Source organism: Astatotilapia calliptera, chromosome 6, assembly GCF_900246225.1.
Source record: "Astatotilapia calliptera chromosome 6, fAstCal1.2, whole genome shotgun sequence".
NCBI classification, from domain to species: Eukaryota; Metazoa; Chordata; class Actinopteri; order Cichliformes; family Cichlidae; genus Astatotilapia; species Astatotilapia calliptera.
Genome location: NC_039307.1, coordinates 37,620,035 through 37,638,043, shown reverse-complemented (window position 1 = coordinate 37,638,043; position 18,009 = coordinate 37,620,035). Strand labels below are relative to the sequence as shown.

At 40.3% G+C, this 18,009-nt stretch overlaps 2 long non-coding RNA genes across 2 annotated transcripts; one reads left to right on the top strand and one right to left on the bottom strand.

The window, feature by feature from the left end:
- Positions 1 to 4,977: 4,977 nt before the first annotated feature.
- On the bottom strand, positions 4,978 to 7,007 carry LOC113024745 (uncharacterized). Its single transcript, XR_003272704.1, has 2 exons — positions 6,374 to 7,007; positions 4,978 to 5,580 (listed from the first exon to the last, which is right to left on the bottom strand). It is a non-coding gene; the product is annotated as an uncharacterized LOC113024745 (long non-coding RNA).
- A 4,723-nt stretch (positions 7,008 to 11,730) lies between these two features.
- Positions 11,731 to 12,738, top strand: LOC113023377 (uncharacterized). Its single transcript, XR_003272562.1, has 3 exons — positions 11,731 to 12,110; positions 12,268 to 12,420; positions 12,706 to 12,738. It is a non-coding gene; the product is annotated as an uncharacterized LOC113023377 (long non-coding RNA).
- The last annotated feature ends 5,271 nt before the right edge of the window (positions 12,739 to 18,009 follow it).

Below are 18,009 nucleotides of genomic sequence, written 5' to 3'. Positions count from 1 at the left end.
TTATGTGAGGGGAAACAAAATAAATATAGGCTTATGGTGTTGATGCTGAGCTGTAGCACACAAAGAGCATCCTCACTTAGCTCCTCCTGTTCTCCAGATGGCTCAGCCTCTGTGTGGGGTGATGGTGATGGTGTCCTAGGTTGACCTATTTGCTCTGTAAGCAAACTGGTAGGGGTCGAGGGAGGGGGATAGAGAGTTTCTGGTGTGCTGCGACACTTTCCGCTCAAAACACTTCATGACTTCAGACGTGAGGGCTATAGTTCTGTAGATTACTGAAAAGACATGAACAGGAAACAGATGGATGAAGAAATTAGACAAAACTTAAGTAGATATGGAAAATATTGACAGTGTTTTACATGTGTATGTGTTATGTTTGCCTACTGGTGGTGGTCAGAGGGCCCGGTGGCGCCAGTGTCCGGCAGCCTCGCCTCTGTCAGTGCACCCCAGGGCAGCTGTGGCTACAATGTGGCTGCCATTGCCATTGTGTGAATGTGTGTGTGAATGGGTGAATGACTGAATGTAGTGTAAAGCGCTTTGGGGTCCTTAGGGACTGAGTAAAGCGCTATACAAATGCAGGCCGTTTACCATTTACAGTGGGGCAAAAATGTATTTAGTCAGCCACCATTTGTGCAAGTTCCCCCACCTAAAATGATGACAGAGGTCAGTAATTTGCACTTTTCCTGTAGCACAATGTCTTGTCCTTTGATTGTTTCAAATACCTTAGAACATGTTTCACAGTAGTCCAATGTTCCACAGCTGGTTCTTTGAAGTGCTGTGACAGCTTACTTACAACAAAACTTAAATCTGGTCGTGTGCAAGAGGTCAAGTAAATAAGGCTACCTACTGCCTCTCTGTACATTCTGACATTGTTCATTTTCTCAGCATCATCATTGTAGTTCAACCTTTGTTCACAAGGAGTTGATCTTGGTTTACAGTCTTGCATTTGAAATCTTTCCAGTATGTTTTCTACATATCTCTCTTGTGACATTTTTACACAATCTTGGGTTTGCTCAAAATCAATACCAAGAAAATGTTTGAGTTTCTCCATATCTTTCATTTTGAATCTTGCAGTTAGCATTTCCTTCACAGTTTTCAAAACCCTTTCATCACTGGCTGCAATAATAATATCATCAACCCATATGACCATGATCACTTTTTCTTTTCCTGTTTTCCTTGTGTAAACACAATGATCTACAGGACTCTGCATGAAACTGTTCTCTATCAAATAGTCATGTAATGTCCTGTTCCAGTTTCGGCCTGACTGTTTAAGCCCATAAAGTGACTTTTCCAGCTTGTAGACCAGTTTCTCATCTGTTTTTCCTTTTACTTCATAGCCTTCTGGCTGCTCAACATACACTTCAAAATCTATTGGTGCATGCAAGTATGCGGTTTTTACATCCATCTGATGCAAAATCAGGTTTTCTTGTATTGCACACTGCATCAATACTCTTATGCTTGTCAGGTTAGCAGTCGGAGAAAAAGTTTCATCATAGTCTATCCCAAAACACTGGTTGTAACCTTTAGCTACGTACCGTGCTTTATATTTTTCTGATCCATCACCACTGTTTTTCTTCACATATACCCATCTACCCCCCACTGCTTTCTTTCCCCCAGGTAAGATTGTTAGGGTAAAGGTGTTGTTCTCTTTTAAGGATTGCATTTCCTCATCCATAGCTGCTTTCCACTCTCTAGAGTTGGGTGACCTTGCAGCTTCACTGAATGTCACGGGTGAGTTACTTATCAGTCTGTAACAGTAGTCTATGTTAGTCAGCACTTGATCATCAATGTCTTCTCCTGACTCATATTCATTTAGATAATCTGGTTTCTTTCTTGTTCTAGAAGGATACCTTCTGGAGTTTTCAGTCTCATCACTAAGTGGCATCTGACTGTTCACTTCTGGTTGTTTGTCAGTATCTGGTTCCTGTGAACTGGTACTGGGGCTTTCCCTGTTCACGTTTGGTCTCTCCCTCACCTGTATGTCTTCATCCTCAGATGTCGTATCAGTTTGTGTTTGCTTTTCCTCATTGTGTTTGGTTACAAACTTAACCAGCCTAAACTTTTGCACTTTGGCGCTGTCTGGGAAATAAACCTTGTATGCTGGGCTGTTTTTGTCGTAGCCTACAAAAATCCCTTTTGTACACTTAGAATCCAGCTTACCCTTGTTTTGCTTGTAAGCATAACACTCACACCCAAACTTTTGCATTCTGGATAGATTGGGCTTCCGCCCAGTCAGCAAAAAGTAAGGTGTCTGCCCTGTCCGGTTGTTAAAGCATCTGTTTCTCACGATAGCCGCTGTTTGAACTGCATACGTCCATAATTCCTTTGGTATGGCACTCTCAATAAGCATGCACCTTCCCATATCAAAAAGTGTTCTCCAGCCACGTTCCGCTGTACCATTCTGGTGAGGGGAATATGGGGCTGAAGTTTCATGTCTTATTCCATGTTTGTTTAACAATACCTGGTAACCTATGGAACTCCAAAGTGTTCAAAATTAAATAAATAAATAGGTCAAGATGAAATAAATAACTATGTGAATAAATAAGACACAGATATGTAATGTGAGAATGATATTGTGAAATAATGGAACACATTTTGAAAACAATGCTCATTATTGTGAAACATATTACATTCTGCTATATAAATTTTCTTATTATTGTGAAATATTATTTCATGGTCATTATTTTTCACAATAACAGAGATTATTCCTGAGGCATTTTATTTATTTCCAGCCGTTTTTAGTCCAAAATGACCTTTTTTCAAAGTCAGTCTTTATTTCAAAATCCCGTTTTTCCCGATGGTCTATTTATTTCATAATGCGACTTTTCAGCAGAATGACTTTGTCTGTCAATCAAGAAAGACAGGGCGGAGCCAGTTGTGTGATTGGTTGCTCCTTTACTCAGACATAAGTAATAGCACATGAATTGTCGATTTAGGTTTAATGGTGCAATGCATCTCCTATGCAGCTGGCGGCAGTATGCAGCTCAAAATAAACTTAAGGCACCGACAAATGCAAAACACTGGGCGCGAATAACGTTACAGGTGTATCAATTCTTGTGAAGGGCATGGCTGCAGGAAACAAGTCCGTTTCTGAGTTACTCAGAGAACTTGCTAACCGCTTAGATTGAACGTCTTCACCTCAGTCTGCGTATTGCAGCAGTGTACTGGAGATGAAGTGGTCCCTGGTCCAAGTTCTCATCACAACCGCACAGTGTTAACGTTAGCAAATGCTAACGCTATCACAGCTAGCTCCACTCCACGAAACGCTGTTCAGGGTAAGTAACGATATGTTATTATTGCTTGGTTAGTCTGTCTGTCTGGCAAAAATGAGCTTTTTAATCAGTTTAGTCACAGATTTTTTTTTAATACTGTTTTTTATCATAGCAAAGAATTCTATAAATTAGGTAAGAGAAAATAATTGTCTTCTGGGTTAATGTCTGTATTACTATTTACATTGTTGTAGGTAATAGTTATTCATGACTGTTTTAAAGTGGCTTATCTTCTGTGCTAATATGGAAGACAAGTAATCTATGTGAAAGAAAAGAAAGCAATTTTAGTTCAACGTAGTGATTTTGTAAGTGGGTATAATTTGAAAATGCTTTTACTAGTACAGTGGATGTTCTTTAAATATTTAACATTTAAAGTGTGTGTCACTTTACAGACTCCAACTTCAGTTTTGGTTTGGTCTCACCGTTGTAGGTCATAACACAAACAAGTCGTCAAGTCAAGCAGCTGAGGAAAGGGCTTAAGGAAACCATGGTATGGCCGCTTCTGACAGAAAGATCAGACATCATTCCTCCTTTCTTACCAAGGGAATCAGAGACTGCTCCCTGTTGTGAGGTAAGGTCAGGTCACATCTTTTAACATCTGAATAGTAAAGCTATTTGGTTAATTTATGAAGGATGAACATTAATTGTTGACACAAAACACCAATATACTGTTTTGTATGCGTGGGTTAGTTGAACAGCTGGGTTACATTTAATAAAAATACACCTAATGTTGCTGATGCTCTTAAGACTACAAGATAAGTAAAGCTATAAAATGACTGTGGCCTGCCACAGAAGATGAAGATGAGGAAGAAGAGGAATGCTCTCGAGGATAAATGCAGAGTGGCAGGTTACCTTCGGTCCTTCATTGAAAATGGTAAGTCTGCTGCGATAGGTATTTTGCCATTGGTTTTCTCTGATTACACTTTGGTAAATTACATACAGTCCAGTGATCTTGGGTCATTAACAAAGTACACTATGATATGAGATATGAGATTTTTTCATATCACGATATTTATTTTTATTTATTTTTTTATAAAAAGGACAAGAGCGGTGAGGTCTATCGCAATAGTTTAATTTTTCTATTGAGAAAAAGTTATTTCGCAATACATATCGTTATCGTTCTATCGCCCAGCTCTACGCTATAGTATAATTTTGTTTTGTTATTTGCTCCATGCAATACATAAGAGTGGTGGCATTATCAGTTGCACTAGAATTGTATGTAGACTACTTTTAGCTTTGTTAACATAAAAATATCTATAAAAGCTACAACAGCAATTTGAGTGGGGCAAAAATATCTGGTGCCCTGTATGTAAGTGGTCATCTTTTATGGTATTTCTCCATAAAAGATTCAAAATAATGAATATAGGATGTCATTATAGTTTAAAACAATCTTCTGTTGCAGCATCTTGTGCACAACAAAAAGCCCTCATCAAGTTTTGGACAGGATGGGAAGTCTTGCCGAGAAATGACTGTGGAAGTGGTCAACAGCAATCTTCCAAAGTCTTCCACCGGTTTTGAAGTACTACGTCTTCCTGCACACTACTGTACCTATGAGTCATTTCTAATGGACATTCAGGTGTGTCTCAACTCTACTGACTCAGGTTTTGGTCTGGTTTACGATTGATTCCATAACCACATGGTAAAATTAGACCATTTCTTCTTTCTTGCATCACATTACTGTACTCGGTGTTCAAAGAAACGGACAATCTAGTGAGTTCTAGTTCTTTTTAATACACTTGACAGTGAAAAATACAGAGTACAGGTGTGCATTTATGGCTTTTTTAATATAAACTGATGAAGAGTTCAGATATCAAAATCAGTTGTTCACTGTACATTATAAATTACACAATATGTTTTGTTTATACTCGCTACTGATACAAAAAAAATTTCTAGAAAAAATTATTTGAATTAAGATGTTACACTACTCTACTGTGTTCATTGTATTAAATCTGCTCAGAGTTGACATGTACTGTATATCCAACCAAGAAATGAATATCATTAAAGTGACAGCTGTATAAAACAAATCCTGTTTTATAGCCACTCACTGTTTTGTTGAAAATGAAATTGGTTATGCTGTTTTGAGTCAGTATTAGCTACAAAGCTGTAGAAATTAAAAAAAAAAAAAAAAATCCTCCTGACATAGAAACTGATTAAATGTAATAATGTCTTTCTACAAGTGATTTTGAAGTATTGGTAGCACAGCAGGGTCTTGTTCATTCAGTGCATCTGGGAGCTGAATCTCAGGAATGGTGATCTCATTTGATGGGCAGCGATTATGTTGTCCTGTCCAGTCCACACCATAATCCTCATCAACCTGAAAGAGCATGCACATGTTTTAAATCTAAACTGAAGAGCTGTTTCCTGCAGCTGTTCCTAGATGGACTTATTGAGTCTGCCAGGGCCTATGTGAGTTGCTTAGGCATTGGCTACAAACTAATTATTCATTCACCCATTCTAGGTCAGGATTGGTTCTCTTCAGGTATAACAAATTTAACTTTGTTTAAAGTATTGCCATCTATACCTGACAGGTGGGATAAAAGAGAATGGCTTGGGAGGCGCACAGCAAATCTCAAAGTTTTCCAATTAATGCTGAAAGAACCAAGGATGTAAATGTATTCTTGTTTTAGCTTTACCGAAGACACCAGAGAAAGTATATCTATAATGCTGCTGAAATAGACAAAACCATTTCAATAAACTCGCTATTTAACATCAACCTTGTTATGCGTTATCAGAGAACAATCAACTGCAAACAGCAATGAAACATTCAACTATGTACTATTTAAAGCACTAATGACCCTGCTGTCTAACAAGATGTGATAAGTAAGTAGACTGTGGAAAGCTGGTGGGTCTACTCTCTGTGTAAAAGGTTCCTACAGGCTCCACTGCCCCCAGTCTCCGAGTTAACACACTAACAGCTAACACTGCTAAACGTGTCTCAACGCCGAGATGGCGCCGATAGCTTTAGCCGTAGCTGCCCCACTTAGTTTAGACAGTAACAAAAAAAAGTAAGCGATAATAATTCATTGTCAAACGTCATAATTAAGGTCAACACCTAAACAATGCTGTGTACAGAATCACACAGGTGCTCAATTACAGCATAAACTTACCTTAGACCATCCTCCGTCATTTTCCTCCTAATTGTGCTCGGAGACACAGAAAATGTATCGGCAATTACCCCGACGGTTATCCCGGACAGCACTAAAGTCCTGAGTGCTGCACCGGGATTTCTAGACGTGGACGGCCAACATTTGAAGACTGTTCTTCCTCGGCGTATTCCAAACGAACACGGTGCTGAATTGATCTTAAACCTTTGACAATGCTGTCATCGATGCGAACATCTTGAAGAGCAATTATCATCCCAAGCATTTCAGAAACATCTAAACGACTCAAAACAGTATCTACAGGTAAATGATCCCTCTCTATCTGATTTGCTTAAATGAGCAGAACTGGCTGAAGTTCACACCAGTCCGCCATCCTCCGTGACTTTTGACCTAGCACGCTGTTGCTAGCTGCAGTAGCCGTCCGCGGAGCCGGTATCCAGGAAAACTAGTCGATGGTAAACGATAAGCCAATAGGTGCAAAGGTCCAGCCCACTTACATTGATTGACAGACAAAGTCATTCTGCTGAAAAGTCGCATTATGAAATAAATAGACCATCGGGAAAAACGGGATTTTGAAATAAAGACTGACTTTGAAAAAAGGTCATTTTGGACTAAAAACGGCTGGAAATAAATAAAATGCCTCAGGAATAATCTCTGTTATTGTGAAAAATAATGACCATGAAATAATATTTCACAATAATAAGTAAATTTATATAGCAGAATGCAATATATTTCACAATAATGAGCATTTTTTTCAAAATGTGTTCCATTATTTCACAATATCATTCTCACATTACATATCTGTGTCTTATTTATTCACATAGTTATTTATTTCATCTTGACCTATTTATTTATTTAATTTTGAACACTTTGGAGTTCCATAGGTAACTCTTTGCCATGAACTCTGTGCCGTTGTCTGACCTGATACACTTTACCTTCCCGAGTGGGGCTGTATCGGCCAAAAAGATTTCAGTTGCTTGCATTGTTTCACTTTTGTTTTTGAGAAAATATACAAATACTGCACCGGAAAAGTCATCGGTAAACAATAATGCATATCTGTGTCCATCTCGTGATTCTGGATCTATCGGCCCTGCTAGATCCGTATGTACCAGCTCGAGAGGTTTCTCAGCTCTCCTGTCAGGGTTTCTATTCCTAGTCTGGACAAATTTTCCCTGAATACACACCTCGCAGTTCAAACTTTCTTTGTCAGTTTTCCCTTTGATTTTCATACCTTCAACCACATTTTGTAGCTTCAGAATGTCACTATGATTGCAATGTCCCAAAATTTCATGCCATGTCTGCATATCAAAACAATTATTACACTTATCATCTGTTGTGCTCATGGATGTGAAACTTTGTACCGTCTCTGTGTTGAAGGACGTTCCTTCCTTTCTTAAAGATGATAGTGGCTCCGTTCGTGGTGGCCGCTCTCACAGAGAAGATATTCTGTGGAAATGAGGTAATGCATAGGGCGTCTTTCAGTGTTGTTTTACACTGTCTCCCTCTGCTGTCAATCAAGCACACCTCTGCATCTCCTCTGCCTTCAGCCACTCCTTTACACCTGGTACCATTAGCTAATTCCACACAGTGCGTTCCCGGCTGGAAGTCGTCATCAAATTTCTTGAACGCTGTTTTATCATTCAGGATGTGTGATGTTGCGCCAGTATCCACCATCAGGCCTTTGGTCCTGATGTCTTGTGGCTGTTGAGGTGCCGCGTAGTCATCGCTCATCCGGAAGACATAGGTGTCGTCGCTCTCTGCGTTGTCGCCCTCCTCCGAGGCTGTGCGTGCTTCATCATTCCGTTGTCGTCTCCTGCAAGTCGACTCTCGATGGGTGTTGCTCCTACAGTGACCGCACCACTGTCTGTAGTGGCATGCTCTGGCCTTGTGTCCCCGTTGGCCACACTTAAAACAGACTATGTCTGACATGTCTCTCCTGTGGTCATTAGCAGCTGCTGCGGGTCTCGTGCTGGGTTGCACTCTCGCCTTCATGATGTTATCCTCTTGTTCCATTAAGCGCATTTTCTCAGTGTCCTCATAGCTGCGGAGTTTCGTTTTAAATTCCGCAAACTTGATTTCTGATTCACTTTGCGTAATGTGAACGGAAAAAGGTTTAAATCTTTCTGGTAAACCTTTTAACACCATCGCTACAAGCAGACCATCACTAAGTGTCTCTCCAGCATTTCTCAGGGCTGTAATAAATGTCTCTGCGCGTATGATGTACTCCGTGACGCTCTCACTGCTTGCTTTCTTCAGAGAAGTCAGTTCGGTATAAAGGCTGATAATTCTTGGTTTACCTTTTCCTGCATAATAGTCTCTTAAAATTTTCAGTGCCTCGCGTCCATCATCGGCAGCTTCTCTCATCACGAGCGATAAACTCTTATCATCCAGGAACTGTATTAACTCTGCATAGGCCTGGGCATTTTTATCTTCGTCGTCCTCATCTTCGTCATCACTTTCCAATATTGTGTCTTTTAGACCTTGTAATCTAAGATGTCCCAAAAATTTTGTCTCCCACAGTTCATAATTCTTCTCATCTCCGTCAAAAACCAACCTTGCCCATCGGCCACTGGGTTCACCAGCACGCTTATTCATGGTGCTAACTCAGCACGCTAGTCCTCACCGAACACGCTGTACTTTGCGACTTTTCTGGTGGTAAACTTTCCCCTGGCGTAGCTTCAATGTTTTCCTGGGCCCATAACCTGTTAGCAGAGACGGGTCTTCCAGCAGAATCTGCATGAATATTGAAGATACTTATATTGTCTAGTCGGAGGAATAATCACACGTGGGGCATCGGCTTTTCACCGGAACAACACTTAGTTTTTATTATTGAACTCTCGCGTGCACTCTGCAGCATAACAGGAAGCATCCTTTCAAAATAAAATCACAACAGATGACAACGAGGGCATACCTATTAACTAGCTCAACAAAATGCCTGAACCCGCAAAGTCCGCGCCCAAGAAGGGCACTACAACAAACGCTCCACCATCACGTCCAGGGAGATCCAGACCGTAGTGCGCCTGCTGCTCCCCGGTGAGCTGGCCAAGCACGCCGTGTCTGAGGGCACCAAGGCCGTCACCAAGTACACCAGCTCCAAGTAAACTGATCCAACGGCTCTTTTCAGAGCCACCCACTCTGTCCTGAAGAGCATACGTTCTACCTTCAAACGTGCAGTTACTATGTTGCCAACTACTGCAATCGCGGAAATGCTTCTTTGTCACTAGGTGCTATTGATCCGCTACATTGACCCAGACTCAGGAAATGTCTTGTGTGTGTTGTGGAACGATGACAAAGTAACTACAAATACAACATTAATGCCACTTTATGTTTGACAGTCTTTCAGTGCATTTCAATGGCTCCCCTGTGGGCGGCGCCTCCGCTGCATTTCCTGCGGGACTGAGAGGAGGAGAGCCACCTCTGTCCCCAAAGCCACTCTGCTTTTTAACTCCAGCCCTTAAGACCATTTCCCACACCTGTAAACATGAACTACTCTACACTTAAAAAATGGGAATTGGCAGGCTTTTGAATTTGCACAAATGAATTTAGTTAATGCTACACAAACCTTTCATGTTTCTCTTATTTACATGATTAAATAAAGTACCATTTACTTGATTATAAACAATACTGAGACTACTCATTTTTCTTGCATTGATTTAAAGTGACTAAATTAGAATACTAAAACCATTGTAATCATATTTGACCACAACCGGAAATGATGCAATATATTCAAAGACAACAACTAAATATGATTGGATAATAAGACCTAGAGTCTTATCCAATAAGACAACAACATAATTTAAGGAGAGCGCAATTGACCTCCAGATTCTGGAAGACTGTTTAGCCACATGCAACCTTTGGCACTGAGTCAGGCATACTGAGAAGGTAAGTAATTTAAATACATTTGTTTTAGTTGGGTACATTTTCACAGAATTGTTGTAGTGCATGCTATATGAAAAGTAATCTGTAATGCATCTGCATGTTGTTTTTACAGTGCTAGCTAAAGTTGGTATTAGCTCTGTGGCTAAAGCTGAAAAATAGTAACAAATTGCACATAGTCGGGAGAAAGCAGCTGTTGTCAGTCAGATATGGAATTTATGCATGTGACAGAGAGCACTGACGTTTTTGATGGCTTAGCAAGTTAAAACGTCAATGAGAGAGCGCAATAGTGTTTGTGTTATTCGTGCTAGTTATGGCTACAGTGGCTAATTAGTCCGGCTGTAACCGTCAGAGTTTAAGAAGCTGGGAGCCCCACAGTGCCATACCTTAATTCTTGCTGCTGACACACACTCAAGTTATACTAAGGATCCTGCCACCTTAGACGTGGGTTTGAGAACCTGTACCCATAAATGCCAAATCATTTTTCCATTTAGTTGTTTTAGGTGAAGTGTAACTTACTTGACTATTCTATTGGTCACGCCCAAATAATACAGCAGATATCTACAAGGAGATAAGTTGGTTCAACAGAGTATGTCTTATTAAGTGATGTATTGTGAATTTTCCAACATCATCCTAACAAAAATTAGGACCCTCCCCCCCTTTTTTTTCTACTTTGTGTAGAACATATGTGAGCTGCTTCTCAAAACATTGTGGATAAATGAGAAAGATTGGTACTTAAAAGAAACCATTGATGCTCTTCTGGACTGGAATACTTTTTTTCAATTAAAATTAATTTTTTTTGTGATGGTGGAATTTTTACCTTTATGATTACAGAAGTCAAAACATCAGATGATGATAGCTTACCATCTAAACTCCCCACCTCTTGGCAAGTCTGAATTAGAGGTCTCAGCTGTATCGGCCTTTCTAGTGGATTTGCTTAAAGAGGAGATAGCTTAACTCATTAGGTACATACAGTATTCCCTGACATTCTAGAGGTTGACCTTGCACAGTGTGTGACATTAAAGGGCATAACTTATAGAAAGGGAATGGTACTGGCCCAAAGGGCGGGCAGCAGGTGGATTGCCAGAATACTGAAAAACCGTATCTGCATTGTACCACAGCATATTCTACATTGTCAGAGAGCTTGGTGGCTGGTACAGAGAGCACCACAGAGCGTTTGAGCTCAGCCCAGTATCCACAAGAATATTCACTCTCGCTTCACTCTGTGAACTCCTTGATACTTATCCATTGGTTGACTATGAGATTGGATCAGTCCACATTGTGACTTTAAAAAGGCATATAGAAATAAAAGGTGTTCATATAAGTGTAATAGGTTCAGTCGCATGTATTTCATTAGATAAATTCTTCTTTTTTTATGTCTGATCTTTATAACTTTGACTATTGGGTATGGATAGCTTCATGAAAACTAAACTGAAATGATTCTTTCTGAATGTCTGATATTTAATTCTTTTTTGCCTACAGAGTCCTATGGTCCTAAACACTGTTTTGGCTGACGGAACCTGTCGAAGGCTCACTCTCTAATGGAGCGCCTGAATCAACTGAGGATCTCATCGTTGAAGTCAAGAGACAGTGTTGTCTTCAGGGCAGTTTCAGACTTCAGTTTATGGATTCCTTGTTTGGGAATGAGTTTCTTAACCTTACCTCAGTTTCAGAAGTAGCAGACAAGGGGACTCTTAAAGCTATTGACATGTCAAAGCCCACCACATGGACATAAAAAAGAGTAACAGAGTTGGTGAAACTCAAGATGGAAAATACTTTTTCATACAGAAGACATGAAGTTGTTCGTGATGCACCAATGGTGGAGGCTTTCATGGCAAGATGGCCTGCTCTATTTGATTTCCATGAGGTAAGGTTTGCCTCATACACGGTGTTCTTGTGGTATTAGCCTAAATGGTTAAGGCACAGTTGTTATTTGACAGCCCATTTCTTCAGCATGAGTGATTGCAGCCTTCTTCCAGGTATTAAACCTTTTGAAGCTCATTCCTCTGTGCTCATGTTTTCAGATCAAGGCTGAGTTTAAGAGAATTGTCACCATCCCCCCTCAAACAAAGTTCGTGGCTCGGCTGGCTCTCCACTTGGACAAACTGGTGAAGTTGGTCAACAGAAGAGGAGAGCTTGGATTAATACTGAAAAGAATTGTTGCATAAATGGATAATGTAAGTGATAAAGCCTCAACATTCACTTAACATGATCCTCTTTGGATGAAACTTTATAATTGTGGAAGATTTCAAATGTTTTCCCATGATAAATTTGTATTTGTATTTTTACATCTGCTTGTTTTTTTTAACCTTCACTTTGTCAACTTATTATTAATTGCCAGGAAACCTATTATTAATTTGTGTGCCTTTTACTTTAAAAACATTCATGTAAAGTACACTATTAAAACTTAAATGAAGGACAAGGGCTGAATGAAGATGCTAATTACATGAATTTCATTTCAGTGTGAAGAAGAGCAGGAGCACCAGCCCCCATCATGTACACTTTCTACAGAGGCACCATCGAGAGCATCCTGTCGAGCTGCATCACTGTGTGGTTTGGAGCCTGCAATGCGTCCTGTCATAGAACCCTCCAACGCATAGTGAGGGCTGCAGAGAGGATCATTGGTGTCTCTCTCCCCTCCCTCCAGGACATTTACAGCACCCGTCTCACTAAAAAAGCCCTTTGCATAGCGGCTGATCCCACGCACCCAATGCAAAGCTTCTTCAAGCTGCTGCCGTCAGGGAGGAGACTGCGGAGTCTCCAGGCCAGGACCAGCAGACTGAAGGACAGCTTCATCCATCAGGCTGTCAGGAAGCTTAACTCCCTCCCCTCTTCTCCTCCATGGTCTCACTGAACTCTGTCACATACACACACACACACACACACACACACACACACACACACACACACACACACACACACACACACACACACACACACTCCTCGCGCCTATGGTACGACAACTCTCTCTCTGACTGACTCACTGGCCTGCACCAGTTACCAGTCACTTTGTGGAGCATTGGACTGCCATTACCTCATAAGACTTTGTTGTTACACTATCTCTTACCGTACATTACTAAATCTCCATTTGCACTATTTGCCTATTTGCACTACTCTGCCTGGTTTACACTCAATGTCATTTACCCTTACCTGAATATTGTATATTGTATATTGCATAGCTTTCTTGTTAAATTGTATTGTATTTATTTAAATTTTTACTTTTTAATTATTTTATTTGCATTTTTTAATCACTCTCTTATATTTAAATGTTCATTTGCTATTTCATCTAGGGTTTGAGAGTAACGAAATTTCTATTCTCTGTATGTCCTGTACATGTGGCAGAATTGACAAATAAAGTTGACTTTGACTTGACTTTGACTTTGATGTTGATGCTGAGTGTGTCAAGGAAGTGTGTATCTACATGGGTGAAGACGCTGGCTTATCCAGGAGTATGTGGTATGTACTTGTCTTTTTTTTTCGGACTTTCCACAGTGTCATATTACTTACTTGGCATGAAACGACTAACATGGCTTCTTTTTTACAGGGCATGGAAGAACGTGCCATCAGTGAGACTGTTGAAGACACCACTGTTCAAATTTATCTTCTTAAAGAGCAAGATGAACAAGAGTTGTCCTTGCAGGCATCAGGGTGGTGAAGAATTTGGATAATGTAGCATTTGCTGTGATAATGCTATTTGGACTCATGGATGCATTAAACCTTGCCTACCCTGCTGACCTTCGCTACAACTTTGACGTTTTCTAGAAGATTTTCATGGAACTGGATGGAGCTAAACTCTCTAGAGTTCTTGCTTTCAAAAACCATCTGTTTCATTGAGAAGTCAAAGACTGCACTTCTGCAGTTCCTTGCAGTTTTTCATTTTGTGTTCATTTTTTTATTGCTTTCCCCTCATGTGACTGCAATGCAGGATGATTTTTCCTTTTGGTATCATGCTGTAAGAAATTTTTACTGACAATTTTTAGCAATATGTTCTAAGTCAACCTTAATGTCCTGCTTACATGTTTAAAATGAAGATTAAAATTCATGTAGGTGTTTTAGTTATGTAACAATGTCATTTAAGGCTCAACTTAGTTGAAATCTTGTATAGGTAAATACTTGTACAGAAGCTGAAACTGTTATCAAATAATACAGTTATATTTGTATAATTTTTGTTTATTCATAAAAGTGTGTTGCTTTTTTTTTCAGGTAGTCTTAATTTAATTTACATTTTTCAATTGTGTAATTAATACAAATGTTATATGTAAGAGATGACAGGATCATCTATAAGCACTTTCTTTTACTTGCTGCTAAGGTCAGTTTTTTGTGAAATATTTGCAAATATATTCTCTAACTTTTTTTTTAGTTATTTCTGCAGGCTATCTTTAAAAATGTGTTAACAAGTTTACATGGATGTGATTTTGGACTTGTTCATGGCAGAATTGCTGCTTTCACTGCTGTTACAGTTTAATAAAGGTGAATTGTTCAGTAGCACTCAGTCTTTGCCTTTTTTGTCAATAATGATCAGTTAATATTTCAATTGAAAAAATTAAGTAGGATTTAAAGCCCTCACCCGCACTGCTCGCACTGGAACGGTTCGCAGCCGAGTGTGAAGCAGCGGGAATGAGGATCAGCACCTCCAAATCTGAGGCCATGGTTCTCAGCCGGAAAAGGGTGGAGTGCCCACTCCGGGTCGGGGATGAGTTCCTGCCCCAAGTAGAGGAGTTCAAGTATCTCGGGGTCTTGTTCGCGAGTGATGGGAGAAGGGAGCCGGAGATCGACAGACGGATTGGGGCTGCAGCTGCAGTAATGCAGACGCTGCACCGGTCCGTCGTGGTGAAGAGGGAGCTGAGTGTAAAAGCGAAGCTCTCAATTTACCGGTCGATCTACGTCCCTACCCTCACCTATGGCCACGAGCTGTGGGTAGTGACCGAAAGAACGAGATTGCGGATACAAGCGGCAGAAATGAGCTTCCTCCGAAGGGTGGCTGGCCTCTCCCTTAGAGATAGGGTGAGAAGTTCGGCCATCCGGGAGGGGCTCAGAGTAGAGCAGCTGCTGCTCCACATCAAAAGGAGCCAGCTGAGGTGGTTCGGGCATCTGACAAGGATGCCCCCTGGGCGCCTCCTGGGTGAGGTGTTCCAGGCATGTCCCGGGAGGAGGCCCCGGGGAAGACCCAGGACACGCTGGAGAGATTATATCTCTCGGCTGGCCTGGGAACGCCTTGGTATTCCCCCGGATAAGCTGGAGGAGGTGGCTGGGGAGAGGGAGGTCTGGGCCTCTTTGCTTAGGCCGCGACCCGGCCCCGGATAAAGCGGATGAAGATGGATGGATGGATGGATTTAAAGCCATAATTTGTGTTGCAGGAACATAATTGCAATGTGTTTACATTACATAATATCATTGCATACCACTGGCGAATAAAAATAAGTTGGTGTTAAACATTAAAATATATTGACATTATACAATACATTGATATTATGATAACAGATTAATATTAGTACATCAAACATGATTTTTTAAAGTAATCTGATGTAAATAAAATACTTTGATTTGACAAGCATTAATTACTTGAGGGAAAGTGGAAAATTAAATCAGTCATACTTATTCATATTATGTGGGACCGATGTACACAATAAAATCAAGTAAATTGAAAGAACTTTTTTTTTCAGTGTACGCTCTTTTTGTGCTGCCACTTTATTCACTTTTAGTCACTTAGTTATTTATTCACCTATTCAGTCACTTTAATTTTAAAACTGTATATGCTGTGTATTTATTATCTCATTCTTATTGCCTGTTTATGCCCTGTCCTTGTCTTCAACGTCATGCTGCTCCATTGTATCTTATTTGCCCCTTGGGGATAAGGGCTGTGTGTGTGTGTGTGTGTGTGTGTGTGTGTGTGTGTGTGTGTGTGTGTGTGTGTGTGTTATAATATAATACAAAGAAAATTCCAAAAAAAACCCAGATTGAAAACAGTACTTTTTCCACAAAATACCTGAACACAAGTGTTGCTCTGGCCAGTTAACTCATTTTGACAGTTTCTTTACTGTGTGTAAAATGGAAGTGTTTGGGTGTTTTTTTTTCTTTTTTTTCTGATATCCAAAGTTAAGTTTGTCATTTCACAAAAAATTTGCATAGCAGAATCCAAAGAAGCAGTAAACTTAAAATTTAGTATCAATTTGTCTGTATCGTTCTGATCTGGGGTTGCGCCGTTTTTCTTATGTTGTACATTTGCACTTTATGTGGTCCTGTGTTGATTGTCCTATGTAGCACCACGGAAGAACGCTGATTTGCTTCACTGTGTACTGTAGCACTGCACATGGTTGAAATCACAAAGCCACTTGACTTTATGTGCTCGTTAACACTATAATCACACAACTAGACTAACAACTATGATAAAGGCGTGGTTTGTTTGGCCTGTTAGAGGGCAAACATTAGCTACCCTAGATGTCCAAATGGATACTAGGAAAGGTATGAATTACTACCATTAATATATATTTTTATATTAAGTTATTATTAATATGTTTTTGTATTTATTATTATAAGAAAAGGAGTCCAATGTGTTTTCTCTTCCCCCACTTGTGGTACCCCTGGATGGAAGGCATCTTTACCATTTGCCTATACTGCCTATCCCACAGGCAGGCTCTGCTGTGTCCTACGCATCCAGCTTTCCTAGCGATGCTCAAAGAGGAATTTCCGTCAAAGCTATCTTCAATCTAATTCATAATTTGTTGGCTCCGTAGCCACCTTTCTATATGCCTTTAGATAGTACAACTATTGTAGCAAGTGCTGTGAATAAGATATATCTATCTGCTTAGCACTTTTATCTTTTATGTTTAGTTAAGTGTTGTCTTACAGTGTGTTTTGCACTAAGTACCGAAGCAATTTCCTAATGTTGTAAACCTGCTCAACATTAGGAAATAAAACCCATTCTGATTCTGATTCAGAGGTGAATTTTGGTCATCTCAGTCTCTCACTAAATGCTCTTCTGTGACTGGTCAAGCACACGATGGGAGAGTGGGAGGTATTGTGCAGCATTTTACTTATCTTGGACAACAATCTGTGGTTACATTTTTTTAGTGGGTGGAAGAATAATAGAATCCTCCAGAAAAAGGAGCACAGATATACTGGGCATAATTAAATGCACTGTACTAGATTAGACTGAGGTCGCTATCCAGGACATAAGATAAGCTTTATTAGTTTATTAGTCCCTTTATTAAATGCCAAAAAATAAGAGCAATATTACTCTGATTAAATAAATGAAATAGATATAAAAATACGTTTGACTAGTAGCGACAAAAAGAGAATGTTTAATAGTGAGATGTTGGATGGTTTTTGATTGATTGATTGATTGATTGAATGCTTTATTGGCCATATGCAGGTTGCCCCGCAGAGAAATAGGACCCCCCCCCCCCCCCCCCCCCCGACTTACACACACAACAAAGACATCACATGGGAATACAGTCGGAGATCGGCAGCGTTGCAGAGAAAACACTGAAAAATTACACAACAATGGGAAAAAGTACAAGAGGAAAAAAAGAGACCTCTTCACACGCTGGGCACCTATGGGAGGACAGCATGAGAACAGGAAACAAAAAAAACTCCTCTGCACAGAGAGCACATTAATGTCCACATCACAACATTAGAGCACGTGACTAGCCACAGGGGTGGATAGGGGGGTGGGGGGTAATCCGAAGGAACACAGCAGTCGTCCTACACAGCGCTACCATTTCAGCGCGGCACGCAGACCCGCCGTCTTCCCCCGCAGGAAACAA